At 41.7% G+C, this 26,315-nt stretch overlaps 1 protein-coding gene across 10 annotated transcripts in view; it reads right to left on the minus strand.

Moving 5' to 3' along the window:
• The window catches only part of CALD1 (caldesmon 1), a 236,554-nt gene that overhangs the window by 126,426 nt on the left and 83,813 nt on the right, over window positions 1-26,315 (minus strand). For all 10 annotated transcript variants that reach the window (XR_012155774.1, XM_073319335.1, XM_073319384.1 and 7 more), the window contains one exon: window positions 16,434-16,539. The gene's annotated coding sequence lies outside the window, so the exon portion shown is untranslated. The remainder of the gene's footprint in view (window positions 1-16,433; window positions 16,540-26,315) is intronic.

A 26,315-nucleotide genomic window follows, 5' to 3' on the forward strand; every position in this document is an offset into this window, starting at 1 on the left:
GCATAAGAAGAGGATTGTCTGCAGTAAAATTTTGTCCTTTGCTTCCCAGTCATGCTCCAGTAACTGGAAACTTAAGACATTTCTTGAGATTTCCTTGCACTGTCAGGAACAAACATGTTATGAATGCTAATTACACAGTTAAAGTGGCCCTTTAAGTTCTTATTAAATCTCACACATACCTCCACACAAAGCCCTAAACACCACATGAACGCTTTGGAAACATACCCACAATAAAACACACACACATACCCTAAATTATACAATAAATGACACCACACAAGAAGACACTCCAGGCTAAACTCAGCTCAGGGGCTGCACCAGCTTCAATCCAGGCAGAGGCTGCAAGGTGCAGTCATGGGGAGGATTCAGTGACACAAAGGAGTAATAACAAACTCTCCTCTGCTGGGTCCCAACAGGCCAAAAGGTGTCACGTGGGCTCTTCCATAAGCAAACCATTTTATGGGGAATACTAAGTTAGGAAACAACATGATCTGGGTTCCACCAATTATAAAGACATGCACATCTATCAAACTCTGTTCTGTACATATCTGAATTTATATCCTCTTATTGCTGGAAGCACATATGGTTCTTGCATTGTACATACAAATCTATGGACATGACTAAGCAGTTTCTTGGTTTCTACTAAGTACCAAAAACTAGTCCTGCCAATTTCTTAATATTTAAATTTCTGACTTAATATAAACTTTGTTCCAAGCACTACATAGGTCTCCTTAAAATATATGTAGCAAGTAGTCAACACAATGCCAGCTGGCAAATTAAAGTCATTAAAATAGACTCCTACTGAATTTAAGATAGTTTTTCTTCTTTTCCATCTTTATTCCTCTGCATACAGATGTAGTATTTTGGGAATATTTTCCAGTCCCATTTAACGAAAGGCAAAAATTGCCCTTGGCAGTAAATGAGTTTTTCCCCTTAGTGGTCTCCTACTGCTCTTGGAATTTGTTCCACTGCTATTTGGGTTGTAATGGTGCTAAGATGCCTTCAAATATATAGACATATAGGAAGAGGGCATTTGGCTCAGGTAGAATTCTTAATTCAGAAAGCAGTAGGAGGATTTACTCAAGCGTCTTCATGTCACTGATCACACATCAGTAACTTGGTTCAGAAAATGGTCAATAGCACATTCCATCCAAGAATCTCAAAGCACAAACGTTAATGACAATCTCCACAGCCCCTCATGTGATAGGTCAGTATTGCCTTCATTTTACAAATGGGCAAACTGAGGCACAGAAAGATTAAGGAAGCTGCCTTAGGACTCTCAAGAAGTCTGTAGCAGAACTAGGAATAAAAGGCACAGCAGTGATCTCAGTGCCCTGCTTTAAGCACCACACTACCTTCTGCCCAGAAGCTGATGAAGTTTAGATAAGCATTTCACGGCTATCTGAACTTCATGACCCAGCAACATTGCAGCCCAGCCTTGTCTACTGCAATGAAAGCAGAATCTTTGGGTTGGAAACTTTAGTAGTTCAGACTCATGAGTTTCAGGACTGCCTGCATTCAAGTGGGCTAGAAAAATTTGTAGGATGAGCCTTGTTAGAAAGAATACTAAGGTTTTATATAGCACTTTTCATTAGTAGATCTCAAAAGACTTTCCAAAGGAAGGTAAGACATGGCTCTTCTGCTTACAATCATTGTTGAAACCTGAACTTATTTCATGCCTCCTCACTTTTAGTATTAAACTATTTACATTAGAAAAAATAATCATGAAACTGAGCAGGGGCATACGCAAGGGCGGGGCAAGCAGGGACGTAGCTCCCTCCTCCCCCCCCAAATAATTGGCAGAGGCATAGAACTCCTGTCCTCAGGACTATGGCAGGAAGAGCGAGCTCCTCCAGTCCCAGGGCCACTGTCAGGGTTGAGAGAGAGTAAGAGCTCCTCTGGCCCAGGGCTGCAGTGAGCGGCACACAACTCCTCCAGCCCTGGAGCCAAAAGAGCTCTCTCTTTTCCCCCACCCCCCAATGCAGCCCCGGGCCAGGGGAGCTCTGCATCCCTCCACAAGCAGCCAAATTTAAATTCCCTGAAACACACCCCTGAAACTGAGGTAACAAAGGAAGGAAGCCCTCAACATTTTAGATTTCTTGCATGAATAACGTTGACGTATTCCTCATTTGGCATCTCTGTCACGTAATGAGTCCCAAACTTGGGCCTTGGCAGGTTGATAGGTGTCACTGATGTCAAACTGCATGAGATTAAGCTGATATAGCAGAAATACCAATGATTTTATTAAAGGGCCAGTCCTATGCAATAAATATACAATATACAGACATGAATAGAATTTTTGACTCTCAGATCAGGTCATATAATGCATGTCATCTCCTGAAAAAGCAGCTTCAAAACCAACAGTAACTTTAGATGAACTTGAGTGGCAGCTGTGTGGCATTATAAGCTTTCTTTATTTAGAGACTCCCAAACCCAGTGCCCAGCCTGAGTACTCAAGCCACGCACAAGGCAGGTTCATGGAAGAAGGCATTCCCTCACTGAAAACTACAGAACTTCCACAGAGGTTATGGAAACAGTCTCTGAAGCCCTTTACATGGCTTTCACCCCACCTCCATACCCACACAAACACAATGGAATGAGGATGGGAGGATCTGCACAGAGGGAAACTTTCCATCCCTGCCCTTCCCCCTGGCCTGTTTATGTCCCACCTGCACCCAAAACTCCCAAGAGCAGATCTCTATGTGGAGATCTCTGACATATACTCCCCTCCATCCCCAAAGCTCTTAACTCTTGCATCCCTTTGCACAGAATAGTTGCACAAGTTCCCATTCCTGACAAAACTCCCTACTGATGAAGGAATGGGTAGTTTTGGGTTTACTAATATTATGAAAGTTATTCTCAATTTACACCAATGCAACCTTGAGCAGAATCTGGCCCACAGTATGTGACCACTAAATGAAGCTGGAAGAGGAGGCCTGAGGGATCCATCTAAAGATCAGTCTTAAGCTACATTCAGAGGTCTGCAAAAAAAAGAGTACTTAGACTAAAATTTATTGCATGCATCCGATGAAGTGAGCTGTAGCTCACAAAAGCTTATGCGCAAATAAATTAGTCTCTCAGGCACCACAAGTCCTCCTTTTCTTTTTGCAGATACAGACTAACACGGCTGCTACTCTGAAACCATTCAGAGGTCTGAATTTCATCAATATTGATCAGGCATTTATAATGTAGTCAGGCCATGATTGCTTAGCACAGACTGCGTTCCTCAATCTACAAGCCACAACTAGTGTCTGGGTGACCAGCACTGACAGTAAACAATTCCTGGTCATACTTTATATTAAGATTCCATTTATAAGTTTCTATAAAGGTTTAATAAATTATTCCTAGCTGTTATAAGCTTGTTTTAAGACTCGGGTGATGTGTGCTATGTGGCTATAAGGACATCAGCAGAACGTTAGAGATAAACTATGGTTATTACAATCTTTTGACCTCTAACAATTAATAAACCATTTATTAAACATGTATTCAGCATCTTAAACCCCTTACAAACTATTTATAAATGGAACCCTTTGTTTATTAAACCAGAGTCCCATCTCTTCTCCATCACAGGGGATGCTACATCTTTTTCTGCAGCTGATAAAGTAACTTTGTTCCATATAGCTTGCAGTAGGAGCAAGTCTTTTAAATGAGACCTTAAAAACCCAAAGTCTTGTCTAGTCACCATGGACATTCAAGTGACACATTTGGCAGCTGTAGGAGATCACTGGCTTTTATAATGACTCAGGAAGGCTTCTATAAAGCTAAAGCAGCACATGATCTGGCCTTTCCATGGTATTTCAGTTTCTGGGTGGCAGAATAATTCTGGTCCCATAAATTGCTCACTAGAGTAAAAAAAACAAAACACACCCTAAAAACAAATACAAGCACATAGCCAAATACTGAGCTATTCAGGTTTAGAGCTAGCTTGTGACCTAGACTACATGCCCTCACAGGGAAGTAAGAACCCCTCCTTAGACTCCTCCTTGGGCTCAGCCTGGCCAACAGCGGTAAGTGGGCTCTAACTCCCCTTTATAGCAGTCACACAGGCCAAGTCACAATCTTGCCATGAGTAAGGCCTTCATGGTTTGGCCAAAAGAGGATAAGTAATTCATCAGGTTGTTTTCATGATCACAAAGCTTCCTTACACCAGGGCTATCCTTAGGCATATGCAGCATACAGGGCTACATAGGGCAGCTGAAAATTTGGGGCACCCCTGAGTCTTAGTGTCCACCCTCCTGCCACTTCATATCCCTGTTCTGACACTTCCTGCAGACTCCCACCACAGCTGGCTGCTGCAGCCTGGTGAGTCTTCCTCTGGAGGGGGATCTAGTACTTAAAAGTGAGAGCCTTCCAGTCTGCCAGACCTATTAGCACAACACTGAAACTGTTAAAGAGTAATTCAAGTGGTAAGTTTCAGAGTAACAGCCGTGTTAGTCTGTATTCGCAAAAAGAAAAGGAGTACTTGTGGCACCTTAGAGACTAACCAATTTATTTGAGCATAAGCTTTCGTGAGCTACAGCTCACTTCATCGGATGCATACCGTGGATACTGCAGCAGACTTTATATATACACAGAGAATATGAAACAATACCTCCTCCCACCCCACTGTCCTGCTGGTAATAGCTTATCTAAAGTGATCATCAAGTGGTAAGGAAGCCATTTAACAGGCATTTGCCAACCCCCAGATACATACTGTCAGTTTCTGAATTTACTGACAAACAGTTGTGCATTACTGTAATTACTCAGAACATGTTAGTCTACAGGACCTTAGTTTAAAATTTGCTTTAAAAATTTCATTAGTGTTGCTGAAGATTATAAAATTGCATCTCTAAAAAACCCTTGCGTAGATTTAGATGCACAATCTGAGTATTCATCTTTAGCCTCAAATGCTTGGAGCTTCAGACATAGTTTTTTAAATAAATCCTTCAAAAGACTACCCTGATCTAAAATACATATGCAAACCTAGGCTGTTGGGCATAGGGGCACCAGTTTAATAATACTGCATAAGGCCCCATTATAAATCCTAAGGACAGCCCTGCCTTACACCCTCTTTTAACCATCTTTTAGTAGAGTCTAACTCTTCATAGTACAAAGCTGAAGTGTCAAAACTATATTTTGCAGGAGTTTTTGTTTTAATTTCTAATCCCAATGTCGGTTAGGGGACTCAGTTGTTTGGCTAACAGTTGCCATTCATTAGATTTTTTTTATGATGATTCTCTCTGGTCTGGAGATACGTGATGAATCTCAGATGCTTAAATAGAGTATAACAGTGCTGCATTGACCTCACCAAGTACAGTTGGAAGGAAAGAAAGGTAATTTTCTCAAAGAAATGTTAAAAATGTGTCTCCACTATAACACAGATGCCAAGGATAAAGAAACTCCAGAGGGATTAAAATATTTTAGATTAATTTGGAAGAAAGCCACGTTGTGTAAAATCTGGTTAGTTTGGGCCTTTCCAATCCCAAGCCATATAAACAAATCCATTTAAACTGCATTTGTTAAAAGGAACATTACAAAAAACAAAATTACTGGTTGTAAGTCAAATGACCTCCTGTTCTGCATCCTCTTCTTACAGACTAAAGAACAAACATATGTACACTATAGTATAGCCATGGTTTGTATGGTTGCTGTATAATTCATACTGCTTGGAAATTAAGTCTTTTAAGTAGAGGGATTTTGGCCCCTTCAAGCAAGGCTTTAAAATGTAAGCAAGGTTAGGTCTGGTTGGTACTTGAGCATGCTTATCTCTTTTAAACCAGACTGTTGCTTACAGTCCTCTGATAGGACTAACACTGATAGGAAAAACAGTGTGCTTTATCTTACTAGGTAACCCTACTTTGATGCACAGATCTCAGCTTCACTCTCTTGCTGGAATGTGTTCTTTGGGGGTTGGGGGGGAGAGATGCGCCTTCTCTTTGCACCAGATTCCAGCAGTGTTCCTCATACTGAATAGTACCTTACCCTTACCCTTGAGGAGTAGGTTATTACTCAGTGCGATGAAATTTGTTTGAAGCTAGCACTTGGTATTCAGTCACTTTGGGTCATATTCTGCCATCTTTACTCATGCTGAATAATGCCTTACTCCCTGAGTTGTCTCTCTGAAACTATTGGGATGACTCACACATGACTGTTCTACAAACCTAAAGAAGGGATGCAGAATCTGGTCCTTAGGACTTGAGCTTGCAGGGGTGTGAAGGGGAGTTATGAGAACTGCTGGAGTCACCAGGAGGGATGCTGGGCATAGTGAATATTTCTGGATGGTTAGCATCCACTAAACTGATATAATCTTAAAACAGGCACTGCAAGACAGTGGGCCAGCAAGAATACTGCACTAGCATATGGCAGGAGTCACTGAGCGGCTGGACATGAGAGATACTGTTTTTTTATAACCCTTAGACACATCACTCTGGAATTCATGGATGTCCCATGCTCTCACTGTCTAAGACCAATTCTCAATCATACTTGAATGAGCCACTTCTCCCAGAGAATATTCCCCCAGAGGGAAAAACAAATGTAGAAATGGCAGAAAGGCTAAATGACATTTTTCAGTTTTCACCAACAAGTTTAGCAGTGATTGGACATCTGACATAGTAAATCTCAATGAAAATGAGATTGGATCAGAGACTAAAACAAGAACAAGTTAAAAATTACTTGGACAAGTTAGATATCTTCAAGTCAGCTGGGCCTGATGAAATACTGCCTAGAATACTGAAGGAGCTGACAGATGAGATATCAGAGCCATTAGCAATTATCTTTGAAAAGTCAGACAGGAGAGATTCCAGAGGACTGGAAAAAGGGGCAAATATAAGTCTCCAGCTATAAAAAGGGGAATAAGGACTATCTCTGCAGAAAAGGACCTAGGGGTGACAGTGGACGAGAAGCTGGATATGAGTCAGCAGTGTGCCCTTGTTGCCAAGAAGGCCAATGGCATTTTGGGATGTATAAGTAGGGGCATAGCCAGCAGATTGAGGGACGTGATCGTTCCCCTCTATTCGACATTGGTGAGGCCTCATCTGGAGTACTGTGTCAAGTTTTGGGCCCCACACTAAAGAAGGATGTGGATAAATTGGAGAGAGTCCAGCGAAGGGCAACAAAAATGATTAGGGGTCTAGAACACATGACTTATGAGGAGAGGCTAAGGGAGCTGGGATTGTTTAGCCTGCAGAAGAGAAGAATGAGGGGGGATTTGATAGCTGCTTTCAACTACCTGAAAGGGGGTTCCAAAGAGGATGGCTCTAGACTGTTCTCAATGGTAGCAGATGGCAGAACGAGGAGTAATGGTCTCAAGTTGCAGTGTGGGAGGTTTAGATTGGATATTAGGAAAAACTTTTTCACTAAGAGGGTGGTGAAACACTGGAATGCGTTACCTAGGGAGGTGGTAGAATCTCCTTCCTTAGAGGTTTTTAAGGTCAGGCTTGACAAAGCCCTGACTGGGATGATTTAACTGGGAATTGGTCCTGCTTCTAGCAGGGGGTTGGACTAGATGACCTTCTGGGGTCCCTTCCAACCCTGATATTCTATGATTCTATGATCTAGGGAATTACAGACCAATCTGCTTAACTTCAGCACCCAGAAAGATAATGGAGCATTGCAAACACCTAGAAGATGATAAAGTGATAAGTAATAGTCAGCATGGATTTGATTATTTGATTATTATTATTATTATTATTATTATTAGAACAAATTATGTCCAGCCAATCTAATGGCTTTCTTTGACAGGGTAACAAGCCATGTGGATAGGGATGAAGTGATAGATGTGGTATATCTTGACTTTAGTAAGGCTTTTGATACTGTCTCACATGACCTTCTCATAAACAAACTAGGGAAATACAACCTAAATGGAGCTGCTACAAGGGGGGTTGGAAAACTGTTCCCAGAGTAGTTATCAGTGGTTCACAGTCAAGCTGGAATCAGCTCTGGGTCCAGTTCTGTGCAATATCTTCATCAATGATTTAGATAATGGAATAGAGAGTACACTTAAGTTAGTGGAAGATACCAAACTGGGAGGGGTTGCAACTGCTTTGGAGGATAGAATTAAAATTCAAAACAAACAGGACACATTGGACAAATGATCTGAAGTAAATAGGATGGAATTCAATAAGGACAAATGCAAAGTACTCCACTTAGGAAGGAAAAATCAGTTACACACATACAAAATGGGAAATGACTGCCTAGGAAGGAGTACTGAGAAAAGGGATCTCAGGGTCATAGTGGATCACAAGCTAAATGAGTCAACAGGGTAACACTGTTACATTCCAGAATGTTTGCTTTTTTTGTATTAGTAGGAATGTTGTAAGCAAGACAAGTAGTAATTTTTCTGCTCCGCTCCATGCTCATTAGGCCTCAACTGGAGTATTGTGTCCAGTTCTGGGTGCCACATTTCAGGAAAGATGTGGATAAATTGGAGAAAGTCCAGAGAAGAGCAACAAAAATTATTAAAGATCTAGACAACATGACCTATGAGGGAAGATATTTAAAAAATTGAGTTTGTTTAGCCTGGAGAAGAGAAGACTGAGAAGGGACATAACAGTTTAAGCACATAAAAGGTTGTTACAAGGAGGAGGGAGAAAAATTGTTCTTGGTAACCTCTGAGGATAGGACAAGAAGCAATCCTTGAGGGGGCTGTTTGGGATCTGGGGCAAAAATTGGGGATTGGTCCTGCTTTGAGCAGGGGGTTGAACTAGATGACCTCCTGAGGTCTCTTCCAACCCTGATATTCTAAGATTCAATGGGCTTAAATTGCAGCAAGGCGGTTTAGGTTGGACATTAGAAAAACTTCCCAACTGTCACAGTGGTTAAGCACTGGAATAAATTGCCTAGGGAGGTTGTGGAATCTCCATCATTGTCTAACCTGCTTTTAAAAATCTCCAAACACCTGTCAGGGATGGTCTGGATAATATTTAGTCCTGCCTTGTGTGCAGGGGACTGGATTAGAAGACCTCTCGAGGTCCCTTCCAGTCCTATGATTCATTAGATTGCACTAAAGTACCAAAACCTGGCCACAGCTGTCACCTCCACACCCACTTTCCCCACTACTCAATCTAGTATGAGTGGTGGCATCACCTGCCCTCTCCTGGGTGTAAAACTAAGTTAAAGTACAGGGATTTAAGGGGACAGCTTCTCCCTTTTGTTTAAAAGCAGAGCGTTACCCATCCTCTTTCACGGCTGGGTGAACAGTACCATCCAACAGTTCTCCTCCTCTTTGGCTGGTGGGATGAGTGCCCCCTTCCCATTTCAATTGACTTCAGCCTTTCTGTAAATGCCCCCAAGTAATCCAGGTGACAAGTGAACCAGTGAAGGCGAATACAGAATATAGAGCTCCTACTATCTCCTATATGGAGGGGGGAAGTGAGAATCATTTCACTGTTGAAATACAGCTACCTCTGGGGTGGAAATGGCAGCTGTTTTACAGCAGAAAGCAAGAGTATGCAACAGTTTTAAAAAAAAAACAGTAAATGAAGAAAAATGCCTTATACATTTGGAAATTTAGAGGGAGTTTATGTAGACCAAATGATAAAAACAAACAACTAAATTTGGTTGGGATATGAGGGCTACCATTTCTTCTCTTGTGAAAGGTGCGATGAGATCTCCTAGATACCACATCTCAGCGCTACAATGTAATTCCTGATTGTGAAACCACACAGCTTTTTGTAAGCTGGGCTAACACAGCCTATCACTGCACAGTTGTCATTAGGTCATTTGTGTACAATAATCCTATTGCTTAAAAATTCTCTAGAAGTTGTCACCACCCCTACCTACGTGGAGATGTGACTTTTTGCTACAGATAGCTGCTCTATTAGATCAACCGATTATATACTGCAGCTCCACACGCACATCTTTATTTTGATTGTGTCTACAACTAACACTTGCTATCACCAAGTTTGCATATCCAGCCTCAACTGCACAAAGGGAAGGGCCAAATTCTGCTCTTCTGGGAGTTGTTCCAGGTTTGTATTGATGTAAATGAGAGCAAAAAGCTAGCCAAAGCGTGAGGAACGTCTTCTGATCACCTTTTGTTCTTTGAGTTTTGTGTGCAGACCTTTGTTTGTTATACCCCCTCTGCACATTCATGAAAACAAGATGTTCTTCAGCCACTTAGACTTTCCTGGTAAAACAGATTTAAATAAATACTTCACATCATTACAATTTTACTATCTAACATCTGTTTGAATGTTTACAGAAGAAACGGCAGAGACCTACTCACGAGGAGTGACTGGAATCTTCTGTGCTTCATTATAATTTTGGCAGTGAATAAAAAAGATAATTGTTACATTGTGAAGTCTTATTGGCATCTGATTTTTTTTAAAAATGTGGTACTCCAAGAAGTTCAAAGGAAGAAGTTAAAATTCTACACACAACCTTAACTCTGCCCTTCTCTCACAATCATCAGTGAGAACCTCTATTCCTGATACACTCTTATAGCCATACCTCATTTTTCTTCTACATATTCAACACTTCAGTATGAGCCTGATTTCCCCAGTATACCATCCCACACAGATGCTTCTCCAGAGACTTCCATGATCCCTGTAGAGGGACTGGCAATATCTTTGTGACACCCCTGCCAGTTATCTTACCTCAATATATCATATTTCAAATCTTCACATCACAAATCTGGCTGAAATAAAGGACACATCCAGCACCAAAGACACTACCTCCACTTTGGAGTGGTCAGCCTAGGCTTTCTTCTTGACAGGCATGACTGACTCTAACAGGGCAACAACTCACCGCTGCAGCGCCTCCTGCTGGTTGTCCAGGGAATTAGCTCTTGTCAGCCAGGATTGCCCTCTGCCAGTCAGCGTCTCACCTGCTGCTGGCCCTGTGCCCCTCCCGGACCCCGGTGCCCTTCTAGATTAGGGTTCTGGCCCCTGGCAGTACCCCCTCAGTCTGGGTCTCCCCTCTCAGGGGAATTCCCAACCCTCCCTTGCCCCAGTGGCTACTGTCAGTCACCATCTAGCCCCCACTCCCTGGGGCAGACTGCAGTCTGTACCACTCATCATAGGCAAGGAGGGGGGGTCGGAGCAGCTGCCCCTGTCTAGGTCTGGGCTGCTCCTCTGCAGCCTTAGTACCCTTTTGTGGGCCTTTACCTCAGACTGCAGCCTGGGGCTCTGCTAGGCTACAGCTCCCTCTGCCCTTCCCCAGCACTGCTCTGCCCTAGGTACCCTCCTCAGCTTCCCAGGCAGCCAGGTCCTCCTCTCTCTCCCTGTAGCTAGAGAGAGTGTCTCTCTCAGCTCCTGGCTAACAGCCCTCTTATGGGGCCAGCTGTGGCCTGATTGTAGCATGGCCGCACCTGTGGCTACTTCCCCCAATCAGCCTAGCTTTCCTCCGGCTACAGCCCTCTCTTAGGGCTGTTTTAAGCCCTTTGAGGCAGGGCAGGGTGACCACCCCACCACACTGACAAACAGGAAAGAACCAATATCCTTCACTTCATACCAAGAGGCACTGAACATGTGCAGCACCTATGAAAATCAACCTTTACAAAGTATCCCTTTTTTAGATATTTTTTAATGCAGTTTAGCATCTGGAAATAAAGGAGGAAAAGCCAGCAACTTGTGACCAGACAGCTCTCTGTGGTCAATGGACCCCAGTTTAAGTACCACTGGTCCTAAAAGATTTCACTGGAAGAATGTTCCTGATATTCAGCCTAAATTTTACCTTTCTTATTACTCCCAATGTAGCACTTTAAATAATTTATCTCCATTCTTAACATTTACATCCTGCACATTTCATAGACTACTATCATGTAACTATTATCATTATCATAGTTTTTATCATCTCTTAGGCAAGCTGCAGAGGTGAGGTCATTTCAAATTCTCATTCAGTTACATTTATACTTAGTTTGGTTATTTTATTTATACACATTTGCCTGAAGATTTAAAATGGAAACAATATAGTAAGAAATCAAAAATGACTGGTGGAATTCAGCAAATAAAAAGGAAAACTGAGTTTTATTGTGAGATTTGAAGATTGAACCTAAGTGGATTGAAACCAAAGCAAATGTTCATACAAACCTTTCTAAAGACAAATAATCAGTAGGTTATCTTCAGCTTTAATGCAAGGCAAAAAGAAAAGATATTTAGATTTGTCTTTCACTGATGAAACTACTAAAAAGGCAAGTAGGCTTCAGAATAGGTAGGATAACCTTTGAGGAAAAAACAAACAGGAAAAAGACCGCCAAAGCCCCACAGACATGTTTTAGACTGCACATGCCACATAACTAAGGACTGCAATTTTCTGCCTCAGGCTCACACATTTCACAATGGGAAACCCTACTTTCCACAAAAGATGCTATTCTAGTTATGTGCCTTTGTACCCTGTCGGAGAAACAGCTGGTATCCAAGTCACAGCAAATTTGTATCAGGTCTTCAATAAGAGTCAGTCTCAATTTGTATCAGACTTTCAAAATTAGGCTGGATGATGGATAACAGTTTTTCCTACCCCAAAATATTTTCAAAGACCCAAACCAACAAGTGTGATGCTTTTATATGTTTCATATAATAAATATTTGTTGTTCTATTTTTCAATGTAGAAGTCTCAATTAAAGTTTCTCACCCTTCCCCTTCGGTCAAACCAAACAAGCAATGTTGAAGGTGTCTGACAAGTAAATGGAGCTTGTAATAAAGATATAGGGATCCCAAGTGTGATGGAAAAGAATCTTCACTCAAATGTCATTTGCCTCAGGTAATCTTTTGCAATTTGGGAGATCTGCTCTTCTAAAACAAAGAACTGCCTGCATAGACTCTGAAAGGTTTTTCAGGGTCAGAGCTAAAGTAACTCAGGGAAGCCTAATTTCACTCTGTTTCATTTATACACCTAAATGTAATTTACTTTCACTTTATGGCCCCTTTACGCTGCCTGAAGTGTATAAAGGGACCTTAATGTACAAGGAAATCAGACCCAAATACTTTAACATGTTGGGTCTGGCAGCTCTCACTCATGTGAGAAAGAGATGCAAAATCTGGCCGTGAATGGAAACCAGTTAAATAGAGAACTTCAAGAGATATAGAGATCACGCTAAGTTTGGATAAACACCCAAAGGTTCTCATGCATACTGAATGGTACTATCTTCTAATCTAAACCACTTGGGTCTACAAAACCGGGTTGGAAGTATCCTAAGAAGAGGAGGTTTTTTTTGAGGTTTCTGGTGCTTCCCGCTTCCAGCGAATCTAGAATTACAGAACATTCACAGAGCATCTTTCAGCCAGGGATCTTAAAATATTTTTAAAACACCTATGAAGTCTCAAACCATCCTGTGCATTAGGTAAATATTACCAATGCCGTTTTACAGATGATGATGATGGATATATACTTCTATAGCATTGCCCAAGGATCTCAAAGTGCTTCAGAAACATTAAGTGCTTCAGCATCACAACATCCCTGTGAGGTTCAAATAGTAAGTATTGTTATTTCAATTTTAAAGTCACAAGTTATAATGACAGAGCTAGGGAATAGAAATCAGGAGTTAGTAGTAGACCTGGGGAATAAAATCCAAGAATCCCAACTCCCAATTCATGGGTCTAACTTTTACATGACACTTTGCCCAGATCCTCAAGGGTATCTTTGAGGATCTCTGGGCCTTCCTGCCTTAGAAAGTTAATATCACCTACAAGACTACGGAATACATTTTTCTGCTCTGGCTGATATCTGTTTGGCACAGCTAAGGGACTGTTTGTCAGCTGAGGATAGCTGCCACCTCCTCTCCTACCAGCTACATCTGCTCTGCACCCGCTGGGAAGATATGAATAGTTTCCAGTCTTTTTTGCATCACACAAGCAGCACAAAAACAGAGGAGCATAGCAGTGAACCTGCTCCTATACCTGATCACTATGCTTATTCAGAAAGTTTTGTTTTTAAACTTTGTCTTGCAAACAATTTTATCAGAAGCAGATTTCTTGGCAATTACTCGGTGTCAATTTCACAATTCCTAGGTGGTATGATTCCTGAATTAAAAAAATAAAGAATGTTTCTCACCTCAAATTTTGGGCGAGTCACAGCAGGTTTGATTGTTTAGGGTCATCCTTAAGTGATGCATTACTTTCTGCAATTAACATACTAGTTTTCTTTGTTTCAGCTGCCCGTTAGCTCCGTGTTTCATTAATGCAGCTAGTAAAACCTTTCCTAGCAGCAGAGTTACACCACTAATCAGGCTGAGTGACCAGTGAAAGGCAGTCATCACATTTTCATGGGACTACAAACTGCGTCAGGATGAATGATATCACTTCCTGAACGAGCCTGTCTGGTATTAAACTAAACAAAACTCCAACCGCACTTACACTCGCACCTCTCCAAAAATGTCACGCAACACAAAACACCACCAGAGGCTAGACTGTAACAAAGAACTTTTATGTGGCATTGGTGCAGGCTAGCACTCACACAAAGTCCCAGATTCTATAGGGAAGCTCATTCTGCTGAAGAACCAGTTTATGGGGGTGAGCCAGAATTTCCAGATCATCCTGTTTTGAAGAAATGGAGATAGATTTGGTGCTGTGTCTCCTATGAAATGCAGCACATCAGGTCAGCCCAGGGGAGAGGGGGCAAAGATGGCTCTGGCCAGATTGTGTACTACCCAGATTGGAGTGCTTTGGGGGCTTCAGTGACCACCTCTTTAAGGCAGATAGACTCAGAGAATGCTCCAACTGACAGCAGCCTTCCCTGGGCTGCCTACGGCTGCTATGCAGCCCAGAATTCCCATAACACAGGGCAGTGCGAGCACGATCCTCCAGCCCCTGATTCACCTTTAGCTTTGCTCGCATTGACTTCAATAGACTTTGGATTAGGCCTGTAATGAGACAACATCATCCCTGGTGAAACTTCCCTGAAGTCATTGCAGTTACACCAATGATGACATTGGCCCATCGGCAACCCTAAATTGTTGTTTTCTTGCAAGGATAAACTCATTCTAGCAGATCTAAAAAATACACTTGTTTGCTTCTACAGTGGTAGACCCCATTAACACATTTATGTTTACCAGAAGTTACTACTAACTGGTGTCACAGATACTGCAATTATTGTCTAGTCTTAAGTAAAGAAAATAACTGTGGATAACACTGTGTAGTGAGTGGTAAATGTCAATTGTTGTTAACGACATTGTATACATAGGATCTATCCATTTGGAGTCCATTAATGCCTCCTGACACTGGGGTCATATTTTAAGTGCAATACCTTACTGCAGATCTAAAGAAAAATTATCCATATCCTTCCAAATGTATATGGTGTAGTCTTCAACTTCAAAAAGTCAATAAAAGAGCTAGTCACCAATTTTGCATGGAAATGTTTTTTTCCAGTGTAAAATGGCTTTTTCAACAAAATATAAATTCTCAAGAAATATGTCTATTTATGTCAAAATATTCAGGTTTTCTACAACCAAAACTGAACATGAAAACAGCCTTTTGTTTGTTTTTGTGTTACTGTTATTCTTGCTTGCTTGGTTTTGGGGTTTTTTTCAGAAGAGCTCAGGACACTGACAATCCTGCCTTATCTGTGGGTACTGAGCATTTGAAAATCTGGGTCTTAATCTTCTTGGGTCAGATTGTTAAAGGGATTTAGGCACCTAAAATGCAGCTAAGCACTTCACATAACAATGAAGGCTCTGAAAACTGATCAGGATAGAAAGCTGCTGCAGCAATTAAAGCAGGCTCTGAGTTGGAGTTGTTACATGGATGCAAGTTTAAGAATAAAGGAACTTGTTTAAAAAGAAGTTCTCACTGCATTAATGTCAAGTATAATACAATACAGTCTGCAGTACATATCCAGCCTGAATTTCCGTTTGAAAATATTTCAGGGTTATAGTACACAGAAACTGGAAACTCTCTCTTCAAAAAGTTTGTGAGCCCTCTAGCAGAGTTCACTGGGTTCTGGGTTCCAGAATCCAAGCAGGACAGCAGTGTGTATATGTAGCTCAGCTTTGCATATTGTGTTTATTTAGTAGACATGGTTATTTGAACCCCACAGCCTGTGTGGTTCCTTCATAGTTCGTTTGTTGAGTAAAGAGTAAAAGAAACAGGAGTCTAACATCACAGCCACAAATCTTATTCACATAACTTAATATGATTTAGGATTAATAGCAGATTCAGGAAGCAGAAATTTTAGAACACCAAAAAGACACAAGAAAACACTGCTAAGATCAAATGAAGAAATACGTACAGCTTTGAAAACATTTTCCACATCCCCAAGAAGTAATTATTGCAAAATTCAAGTAGTTCATACAATGCTTTATATCTCTACTACATCACCAATAAGCCACAATGCAGAAAGTAGTCTACTGTAGTGTCTCCAAAAATATACAAGTTCAAGACCTGATCCAATGCCCATTGAGGTCAAAGGGAGTTATCTACTGACTCCAATGGGCTTTGGATCAGTCGCTAAGGCAGCACGCCAAAAACAGTGCAGCTGCTATTGGCAAGGAATTCAAAGGTAGTCACTTTAATCATACTCACATGAAAGCAATCAGATGCACGCTTCTGGGCCTGTCAATCACACAGCAGCTGCTGAGCGCTAAGGAATGAATTTGGAATGATGTCTCTAGAGCACTGTGTGTGATCACTGTAAAGAAATAATAGTTGCAGAGAAATGTTTAGTGATGATGATTTTATGATAATGCTCACAAAATGCTTTTTCAAGGAATACTTTTTCTGTTCAGAGAACTATTCTTAGTAGAAAGCACTATTGAGATTTTAAAAATATAGAAAATACAGCAAAACATTCCAAAAATGACAGACAAAAGCATCTATTATCAACATTCAGCTAGACTCTAACAACATGAATGCCACTGACAACAGAACAATTGAGATGAACTCTTAATATAAAGAGGACAACTGTTTAGGGTAATCCCAGAGGCTGTAACTACAAGTAAAGGAGCCGGAGGAACTTACAATGGATATCAGGAAACATGCAATAACAATGATCTCTATTAAAACAGTAGATTAGTCTTCCAGGGTGGTGGCAGGAGCCCTTCATTTGAATAATTTAAAACTGAACAGAGCAAAGCTGGAGAACCTACGGTAGAGAACAATCCTGTACTGACAAAGGGAGATAGAGAAAATGACTTAGGGAAGATGTTCAAAGCCACAAAGGAGAGACGAGCGCCCAACACCTATTGAAAGTCAATGGCATTTGGGCACCTAACTCCCCTTTCTGCCTTTGAAAATCTCCCACAAAAATAATTTTCCATCTTGCATTTCTATCAGTGTGTAAGACTCCTAAATTCACGATAGATGTATGTCTGCTATACACTGACTTCCATCTGCATTCCCTCCTTGAATGCTGTGGACATAAGCAACCTGCCACTCCTGTGGCATCATAGAAAATTGTCGTGTTAAATGATGCTGTGCACCTTCAGAGAGCCTGGACTATTCTCTTCAGAATCATGCACCTCCATATGCAGAACAACATCCCAGGACCCATGCAATGCACTAAATAAATGTATAATTTAGAGTTACCACTGTTTATTAATCTTTGTTACTCTTTTAGTGCTAGACTGTGGAAACTTTACTTATGCTAGTAGGCAGTTACACACAGAAAGTAACTTCCTGGGGCTCTACATGTGAATTACTGCTCACCAAGTTGAGTAAAAGTTTCATACTCTGGTCCTTAGACTTTACAGACTCGTGTTTTTGATTCATGTTGCCTGAAGCATGGGGATGGTCAGATACAGAGTTTTGATTCAACCCATTATAGAGGCTGAGGTCAGATGCAAAACTGAGAACTGAATTTCCACAAAGTAAGGAGCATCCTATTTCAGGCTTTTAGTTCAGGCTCATCTCTACTTGTAGTATAATAAAGATTACTAGATATACAGAACGTCAAAGTGTACCTGAGTAAGGACACCCTTAATCACCTCAACCAAGATCTAAGGAGAGGGACCCGGAACCTGATTCAAATTTTTTGCTTCAGTGTAATTACTGCGGACTTACCCTGGAGTGAGAAGTGCATCAGGCCCATCTCTCTCGGCAGAACCCTGCCTCATGTACCCAAGGTAATCCTTTCCAAGGTACTGAGCTCACTCATACTTGTATAGCACTCTGAAATGGTGAATTTATTTGCCTATTTCGAATTTCACAGTATGCACAACATGGCCAATGCAGAACTCCTTACCAGGAACTACTTACAACAATTCCTGGGACCCTTGACAAGGTTCAGATCATGGAGTACAAAGGTTTCTGGGTCTATAGGGAACTTTCTGCTTCCAGCCATACCTATTTTCCTTCCAATCTCTTCTCAAGGTTTTTAAATATGGGGACAATGTTATGAAGTAGTTCCCTTCTCCTTCCCACACTCTTAGCAATATTCAAGTCACAGAACCCGGTCTTGCCATTCTGCTTGGTGTTCACGCCACCCTGAAAATTACTTTTGCTGAATGAAGTTCAACTGAATGTCAACAGACATTTTATTGATGTTATAAAAATGTTCTCCCATCCATACATCCTGAATCTGAGGAAAGTTCAGAACTGGGTTGGAATCCAAACTTCATGGCTTAGACCCTTCTCTGCTACATATTGCTATGTTTTGGCCATACTGTCATCATCTCAGCTAAATTGGTGTCACCCTCCAGTTCCTTTGATTCACTGATCCAAAGTATCAGGCTCAAATTCTGATCTCATTTATGCAAAGGAGTTACAGCATTGCTAAACCAAAGTAATTGAGATCACAATCAGGCTCACAGCGGGCCAAATTCTCAGCTGATGTAACACAGCACAGCTTCACTGATTTCAAAAATAGCAGCTGTACTTCAGCACTTTTCATCAGCAGCTCTCAAAGTGTCTCACCAAGGAGGCCAGTATCTTTATCCTCATTTTACAGATGGGGAAACTGAGGCACAAAGAGGTGACATGCCTTGCCCAAGGTCACCAAGCAGGAGAGTGGCAGAGCTGGGAAGGTCTCCCGAGTAACATTCCAGTCATTTAATTGCCAACCCAACAGAGCTATGCCCATTTAAAGCAGCTAAGAATTGGGCCCTGAGTGTTTGATTCTGCCCTCAGTTACTGTTTTTAGGATGGTGAAACTCCATTGACTTCAACAGTTTTATGCCAGTGAGATCAGAATGGGAGACTGTTACTCTGGATCACAAAAAACAAGCAAACAAACAAAAACTGGAGAGTGGCTGTTGAGTTGGGAGCTCATTCCAGTTAAGGCTGGACATCTTTGTCTGTAAATTTTTAATCTTCAACAGTAGTGCTGCCAGTGTTGGCTTTCTTGCAAATTCATTTTTTTCACTGAGTTGTGAGACTGGAAGCAGGAAACCATCTTTAAATAACCAGTCTAGGTAAAGTATTTCTTTGTTTATTCAGTTCTTCCAGATTTCTTTTTTCCTTCAGTTTTTATGGCTGGATTGCCATGTAGTTTATTTATATAGGAAGACATTACTGAGGGAGGGTTTAAATAAAGCATTCCAAGATTTCCTCACACGTTCAATCATTTTCAACAAAGGAAGCCTTTAATTATAATGTCTGGCAAATAAGAGTTGCTGATAGAAAAGAGGGATATGGGCAGCACAGTCCTCATCCAGTGTTACCCAAACAGGTGTCTGTGCAGTTTGTTTTTCATGCAATCTAGGTTTTGTTTAAAGCAAGTCTCTTTCACTGTTCATCTTACCACTTACAAACAGTTTATTAAGATGCAAAGATGAACATCAAATAAATAACACTGCTAGACACCTTTTGAACTAAGCACATGCTTAATTTTAAGCACACGCTTAAGTCTCATTGACTTCAACTTAGGCACATGCTTGAGTGGTTTGCTGAACAGGGAAAAGCTTAAGAAACATGCTCAAGTGCTTTGCTGAAGCAGGCTCATATTTCTTAAAGCTTTTTGCCTCCATTCAAACAAAATTGCTTCAGCCACTTTAAGTATTTAAATTTCTGTATTATTGTATTGCAGCAGCTCCTAGCAGCCCCAATCATGGACCAGGTGCTCTACAAACATAGAACCAAAAGGCAGTCCCCAGCCCCAAAGAACTTACAATCTCAGTAGAAAATGTGTGAGACAAAACATGAAAACTTTCAGATCAAAAGCTCATTTTCTGAGAACTTCACAAGTGAGGGAAGCAAGGGGCTAGAGTCAAAGTGCCATCTCAACCACAGCTGAAGCACAGGTCTTTTACTGTGGTCCTATAACTATTAGGACACAGCTCACAGAACTTCAGTGAAATACTCCCCCACCCCTCAAAAATGTACGTGATTATTTATCACTGTTAGTTCACCAGAGTTATGGAGTAGCTCAGCCCATTCAATGGAGCTTCGTCTTTCTGGGAGAGTTGGTCTGAAGAGGAATTTAATGATGCAGAAAAATATCAACACTTATTCATGCCTTATGGGAACTTGGGGGGTAGGAAGGAACCATTCCACCCAGTGGTATTTCGTGTATGAACTACACCTTGTGAGGCCACACAGACTGCCAAATGGAACTCATTGATCATCCTCATGATGCTCCAGCTGTATTCAGGAGCTGGAAGTGGAGAGAGAGAGGAGGGGAAAAGTACAGTATTCTCAGTGCCCAAAGCCTTTGCCTGAGCATCTACTATGTGTGCTGTGGATCTCCTCACAAGTAAAGAGAAAAGAAATCATTCCCCAACAGCCTCTCCTTGGAGACTCGAGGCTGGAGTAGCTGATTAATGGCGTGCATGCTCACCCACCCAGTGGTGTACCTACTTCTGCCCTACTCTCAGTTCCCTGGACGTGGCAGCATGCATAATGATCCTCTGGAACTGGGCATGGCTCCACAGTGTACAGGAGTCTGCACTACCCACACAGATTCTCCAATAGCCTCCTGATCTCTGCAGCAGGCTGACCCCAATTCCTTTGCAGATAAGGCCCTCCACACTGACAGGGGCTGCAGAGGCAGGATTTCCCAGTAGAAATGAGCATCACTGATGTGATGATTACACCTGAGCCTACAAGCCCTTGCATGGTGCAAGGAGGACAAGCTGGCTGTGTCCAGAGACTAAGAAGCACAGCCACTCTTGTAAGATTAAGCGCTAGGTATAGTCCACCACACTGAGCAGAAGTAAGTTACAAGTCCTTCGTTACAAGCAGGCACACAAAAGGGTGACACATAGGGCTGCCTGAGCGGACATGGGCTGGAATCCTCGGCATGCAAATTAGGCACTTGTTTCCTTCTTTGACCTTATTCCTGCTACTTAGCAGAAGCCATTTTGTAATCACACAACAACACTCACATTAATACAAGTTCATCATCCCCTGCTCCTTCCATCTTGCTCACTTCATACCCCAGGCTACTTTCTACGTGCAATGCTCCACACCTACCCCGAGCAGGGTCAGTGCAGAGCTGATGCTCTGACGGAAGTCAATGTTCAAGCTCCCTTTGACTTCAGTGGGAGCAAGGTCAGGCCAAGCATATTCCAGAGCAGCCGTGTGTTTCTGTGAAATTATATCTTCTTAGCAAAGCAGCAACATGTGCTGTAAGGAAAAGCCAACAAGAGAAGGAATTTCCCTCTCAGATTGGGACCTGAAAGGATAAACATTTTTAAATTAAAAGTCAAAACATGCCATGTTTCTCTCTGCAGAGCTGTAAATTGAACATAAGCTCTTGTACAATTTGGCAGTAGATAAAGACTTGTCTCCAATTAAATACCCTATTGGAGCAAACCCTTTTACGGCTAATAAAAAAAATCCTAAATTACTTGCAAAGCTGCATCTCACAGATATTCAATCTGCTGGCTAACTGCAAACCTTCCAAACGATCAGCTGCCGACTGCATTAATGATAGCAGGATGTGGAGTTCATTGTCCCTTTTGGAAAAGATTTAGGAATGCTCGTAGCTGTGATCCAAATATTAATACCCGTAAAGAATTAGTGCATAATGAGGCAAGATATGGTCATTTGAACAGGAAGCAAATGGAAACTGATTCAAAGAATTATTTGGCAGCAGTTAAAATCATCTGCATTAGCAGATAATAGAATTTACTCAAAATGAGAAAACAGATGCAACTGAAAGATGATGAGTCAGTAGCAGTAAAAACATTAGCAATGTCTCTTCTGAGGCTGTGATTTTTCTTCTGTTTTAAAACTTGGTCATTAGACATGGAAACAAAGCCGACACTGGAGCGGGTGGGGGTGGAAGCTGCAACAAACACGAATTAATGTTTGGCAAGCTATATCCTTTTAAGGAATAATTAAATGAACATGCTTCCAAGAAGAACTGTGTGACTGACAATTGTAGTGCCACCATTAAAAGTTACTATTTGTAGATCCTGCTGTTCACAGCTTCAATGAAAATAAAAAGGGGCTAGCATAGAGAACCATGTGAAAATGAAGGATTTCACCCAGCAGGGGTTTTTTGTGAACCTTTCCTATGGTTTCATTTCACATGGGTTTTTCACTAGACATGGGCCTGAAGGAAAACCCCAGACAAGAACAGCCTCAAACTTCAGGGAAGTTTGGATCTGGATCTTCATTGTTAGTCCCCTGTGTCATCACCATAATGAGTGAGAGTGAAACCTCAGGTCTGAATGCTCTCAAACTCTGCAGAGTTGTGGATCTGGTTCCACTTCTACATTCTGAGACACAGGGCAATTTTAGGTTTGCACCCAATGAGGTTTTTATTTTAGCTTCCAATTTAAACTAAATCACACTTTCTTAGTGAGACATGGCCAAAATCACCAGATTTCAACTCTTCACATTCATTTCCATGGTTTTGGTGCAAAACTTTAAACTGATCCAGATTTACTTGGAAGGTACCTAATCCTTAAAATTCCAGCTCAAACTAAACCCCCTCTGAACTCATCGTGAATTAGGACTGAATAAGAGGAAACTCAGGGTGAGTAAAAATTAAGGTCTGTTTCAATTTTCTAATGATACCTGTCAGAGCCAAGTTTTATGTGGTTTTAAATTTCATTATACACTTTTTGCACAGCTCTGTTAATAGAGAGCAGGACTGTGCATTCCTCATTTATGCATCAGGAAGTGCTCACCAACACACACTTGCAAATCCAAGTGTTCAAAAATCATGAGTTGACCCCCCTCAAAAAATCAGAGCTTGGTTTAAAAATCGTGAGTGTTTGTTTGTTTGTTTTTGTGGTTTTTTTAAAAGCAAAGCTCAAATGGTCTGGTTGAAAATTTTCCATCTAAACCTTTTTTCAGTGAAAAATTAGGTTTTTGAGAAAACGAAAATGTATACACAAAGTGTCTGCTTTCCTCAAAAAATTCATTCTTTCATCAGAAAACTTAAACATTTTGGTTTTCAGGCAATTTTTCCCCCCAGCAGTTTTTGTTTTAAACACCAGTCTGTTTTCAGTTTGGGGGTGCTCATGTTTTTATGAAAAGTTTCATTTTTCCACGAGGGAAACCCCACCCCTTCCAAAAGGAAGGGGGTCAGAAAGAGGAATTTGGCTCAACTTGGGGGAAAATTTAAAGACTCTCACCTGGGAAGAGAAATGCCCTCCTAGGGTACACACATCCCATAGGTGGGGTCTAATACCCTAGGAACACATGCCAAAGCCAGGGGGGAAAGGGTGGGCAAATCCCTTCCCCACCTGATGGCAGGTAAGTGGAGTCCAGGAGAAACTGTAAGGTTAAGATCATCGCAGGGAACCAAGTCTATTCTGACCACCCTATCTGATCAATGGGGTGCTCTTTATACCATCCAATGGTGGGGCAGGGAGGTCCTAATGCACAGCCAGGATAGCTGACACATAAAGGGATGTAGTATGACTGCCCTCCTCTTTCCCTAGCAGATCAAAGAGAGGAAGGAGTGGCTGGCTCAGGTCAACATTTCAAACCCAGAGGTTTTAGGGTGACAGAGCAGGCAGAGAAAAAGTCCCCATGTGTACCCATCCAGTGTGATCTAAATGGGAAAGATGTGACAGATCTGAAGTAGCTCTGTCACATTTTCTGAATACTGTATGTCAGTTTGGCTAGGTGAATGTTTAGTATACAATATATGATGTTTAAATCAATAAAGGGTAATAGAGCTGCTGTATCTCATCAGTCAGTGTTATAACTTCCCTAAGGTACTGGAGGAGTTCCCCTTTCTCTGTTCATCTTCAGACAGGGCAGAAATGTGGCCATTTAGGGAACATGCCTGTGTCCAATTATGAATTCCATTTCACTTCATCAACACTGTCCATGATTGTAACTTCTAATATAGATTACAGTTTCCATTTTGCAGCAGAAAACAGGCTATGCCCAGGAAACTGAAACAAGGCAATCAAGGAGCCATCAGCAGTGAATGGCTCTTACTCACTTGAACAATGGGGTCCCTTCCAGCAGTGGCCTTTTGCCTCAGGAGTTGGGTTCCATCACAGAAACCTGTTTGTGGACAAAGGGGGTTCTGGAATCCTCCCCAGCAAGAGCATATGACTTGAACAGCTGTGGTGTTTCTCCAGCTGACCACCTGACAAGTGGGTTTTAAAGTCTGTTTTTAAAAGAGACCTGTTCTTGAGCATTGCTAGAACCAGAAGACTGAGCAAGAGGCGTGGGGGGCCAAATGGACCTGGCCTGACCCCAAATGACCCTGAATGACACTGACCAAACCCCAAAAGATTCTCTGGACTGGTGGGGACTCTGAGGGAGGGAACTGTGACCAGGTGTTTGTCTTTTTATCATAGATCCGTATCTCTCCCATGCTGTCTAAAAGTAAGGTGTGTATATAGTTAAGAAGTACCTTTGCAAAGCCTGTGTGTTCCTTGCTTTAACTGTTACATGTCTCTGAAACATTAAACTATAAACGGGAGTGCCCATGAGGGAGATGGTGCATAAGATGGTGGGGAAGCTCAGACGGTTTGGCAGTGGTTTCAGGACTGAGGGCCCCTGGACTGTACAGTCCGACATCCCAAGGAGGGGTAGTAGGTATAGGATCTGCACCCAAGAGTGTGCCAAAGAGCGCAGAACTAGAGGCAGTGTCTGGATGCTGCCCAGAACCGGTGGACTTGGAAGCAAGTAGGATCCAAAGATTGAGTCCATAAAAACAGACTGGTGACTGCCCACTAGAGGGACTCAAGTAGGCCTGTAACATACCTGATTCACAATAAAATCCCAGCAGCTGGCAACATTGCTAAAGGCAGAACTGTCTAGTCCAGACTGAGAAGATCATCCTAGGATATCTTCTATGCTGCTGCAGTGAACAGACTGTCAGCTTTTCTACCTGTTAAACCCCATTTTCAGGGAGCGTACAAATAGGGATGAGTGAATTGGTCCAGATAACATATGAACTAACCTAAATCTTTCCCCCCAGAATAGATTTTTTTGAGACTTAAAAAAGTTTGATTAACATTATTTGTTAAGTTTAGTTATGTTTTGTGCTCATGTGCCTTTGCCTTTCTACTTCTGTTGGAACTAGGAAGAAGTGCCAAGGTATTACAAAGATGACTGTTGTCACAGTGCAGCTAAAATTCCACAAAATAATTAATAGCAGTATGACATACCCAGATACCTTCACTCATTTGGAAAGAATCATCCTAATGGCTTGTTTTTAAAGTGGCTAAGTCTCTAGTATATCTAAAGTGTGAAGGTTGCAGACAGCAAAAAGTCTTCCTCTAGCAACTGGTTCCAGTGACTAAAACAACTTGCTACTTCCTTCCAGCTAATGGAGCTCTCTTTTAGCTCAAATAGTAGAGACTTGTCATTTTGATGCTAGGTCCTGGATTCCATCTCCACTGCCAATCGTTCAGTCTATATGAATGTGGTAATGGCTTGTTACTTGGACATTGCCAGCCCTGATCCTACAAGCTTCCAGCACTAAAACCACAATTTTCTCTAGCTTCAGAGAATGTATGTAGACCACCAGAATCTCAATAAGATACTTAGGGACCTTAAATATCAACACTTAAATCTTTAACTCAGTCCATGCCAGAAATGAGCCCGAACTTTAGGGAGGGGCAGTGTGTTCTCCGCTACAACGATGGCCAGCTCTGTTAGCCAGTGCTGATAAGAAGGGGCAAGGTCCTGCCTTCTCTATCCCAATCCCTTTGAGATGGCTTGTGACCTAACAGGTGCCAGCAAGGGGAAGAAAGAATATCTAGTTTATAGTTTGCAAGTATGGTAGATCGTGTAAATTAAATACTCAGACTTCCCAGCAGTCTCAAAAAATGTCCTGTGTGTTTAGAGCTCTCTGAACTTTTCCAAATCAGATCAGTCCAGCCTTCTGGAGTACACCACATTTGAAAACTCAAGGTACAGTTTCAATACTTCGTTACTCATGGGCCATGTGAATAAAATTAAATGATGTGCAATGGGGACATTATTCATATGAAAAATTATATGTCATCTCTACCGCTTTCCAAAAGGAAGGGACAGGCTGATGTACTGTCGGTGAGTATCTGACGAGAAACAGCAGTGATCTATTTGGAGATGCCTGAGCCCAAG

The sequence above is a fragment of the Lepidochelys kempii genome, chromosome 1 (genome assembly GCF_965140265.1).
Source record: "Lepidochelys kempii isolate rLepKem1 chromosome 1, rLepKem1.hap2, whole genome shotgun sequence".
In the NCBI taxonomy this organism is placed as follows: domain Eukaryota; kingdom Metazoa; phylum Chordata; order Testudines; family Cheloniidae; genus Lepidochelys; species Lepidochelys kempii.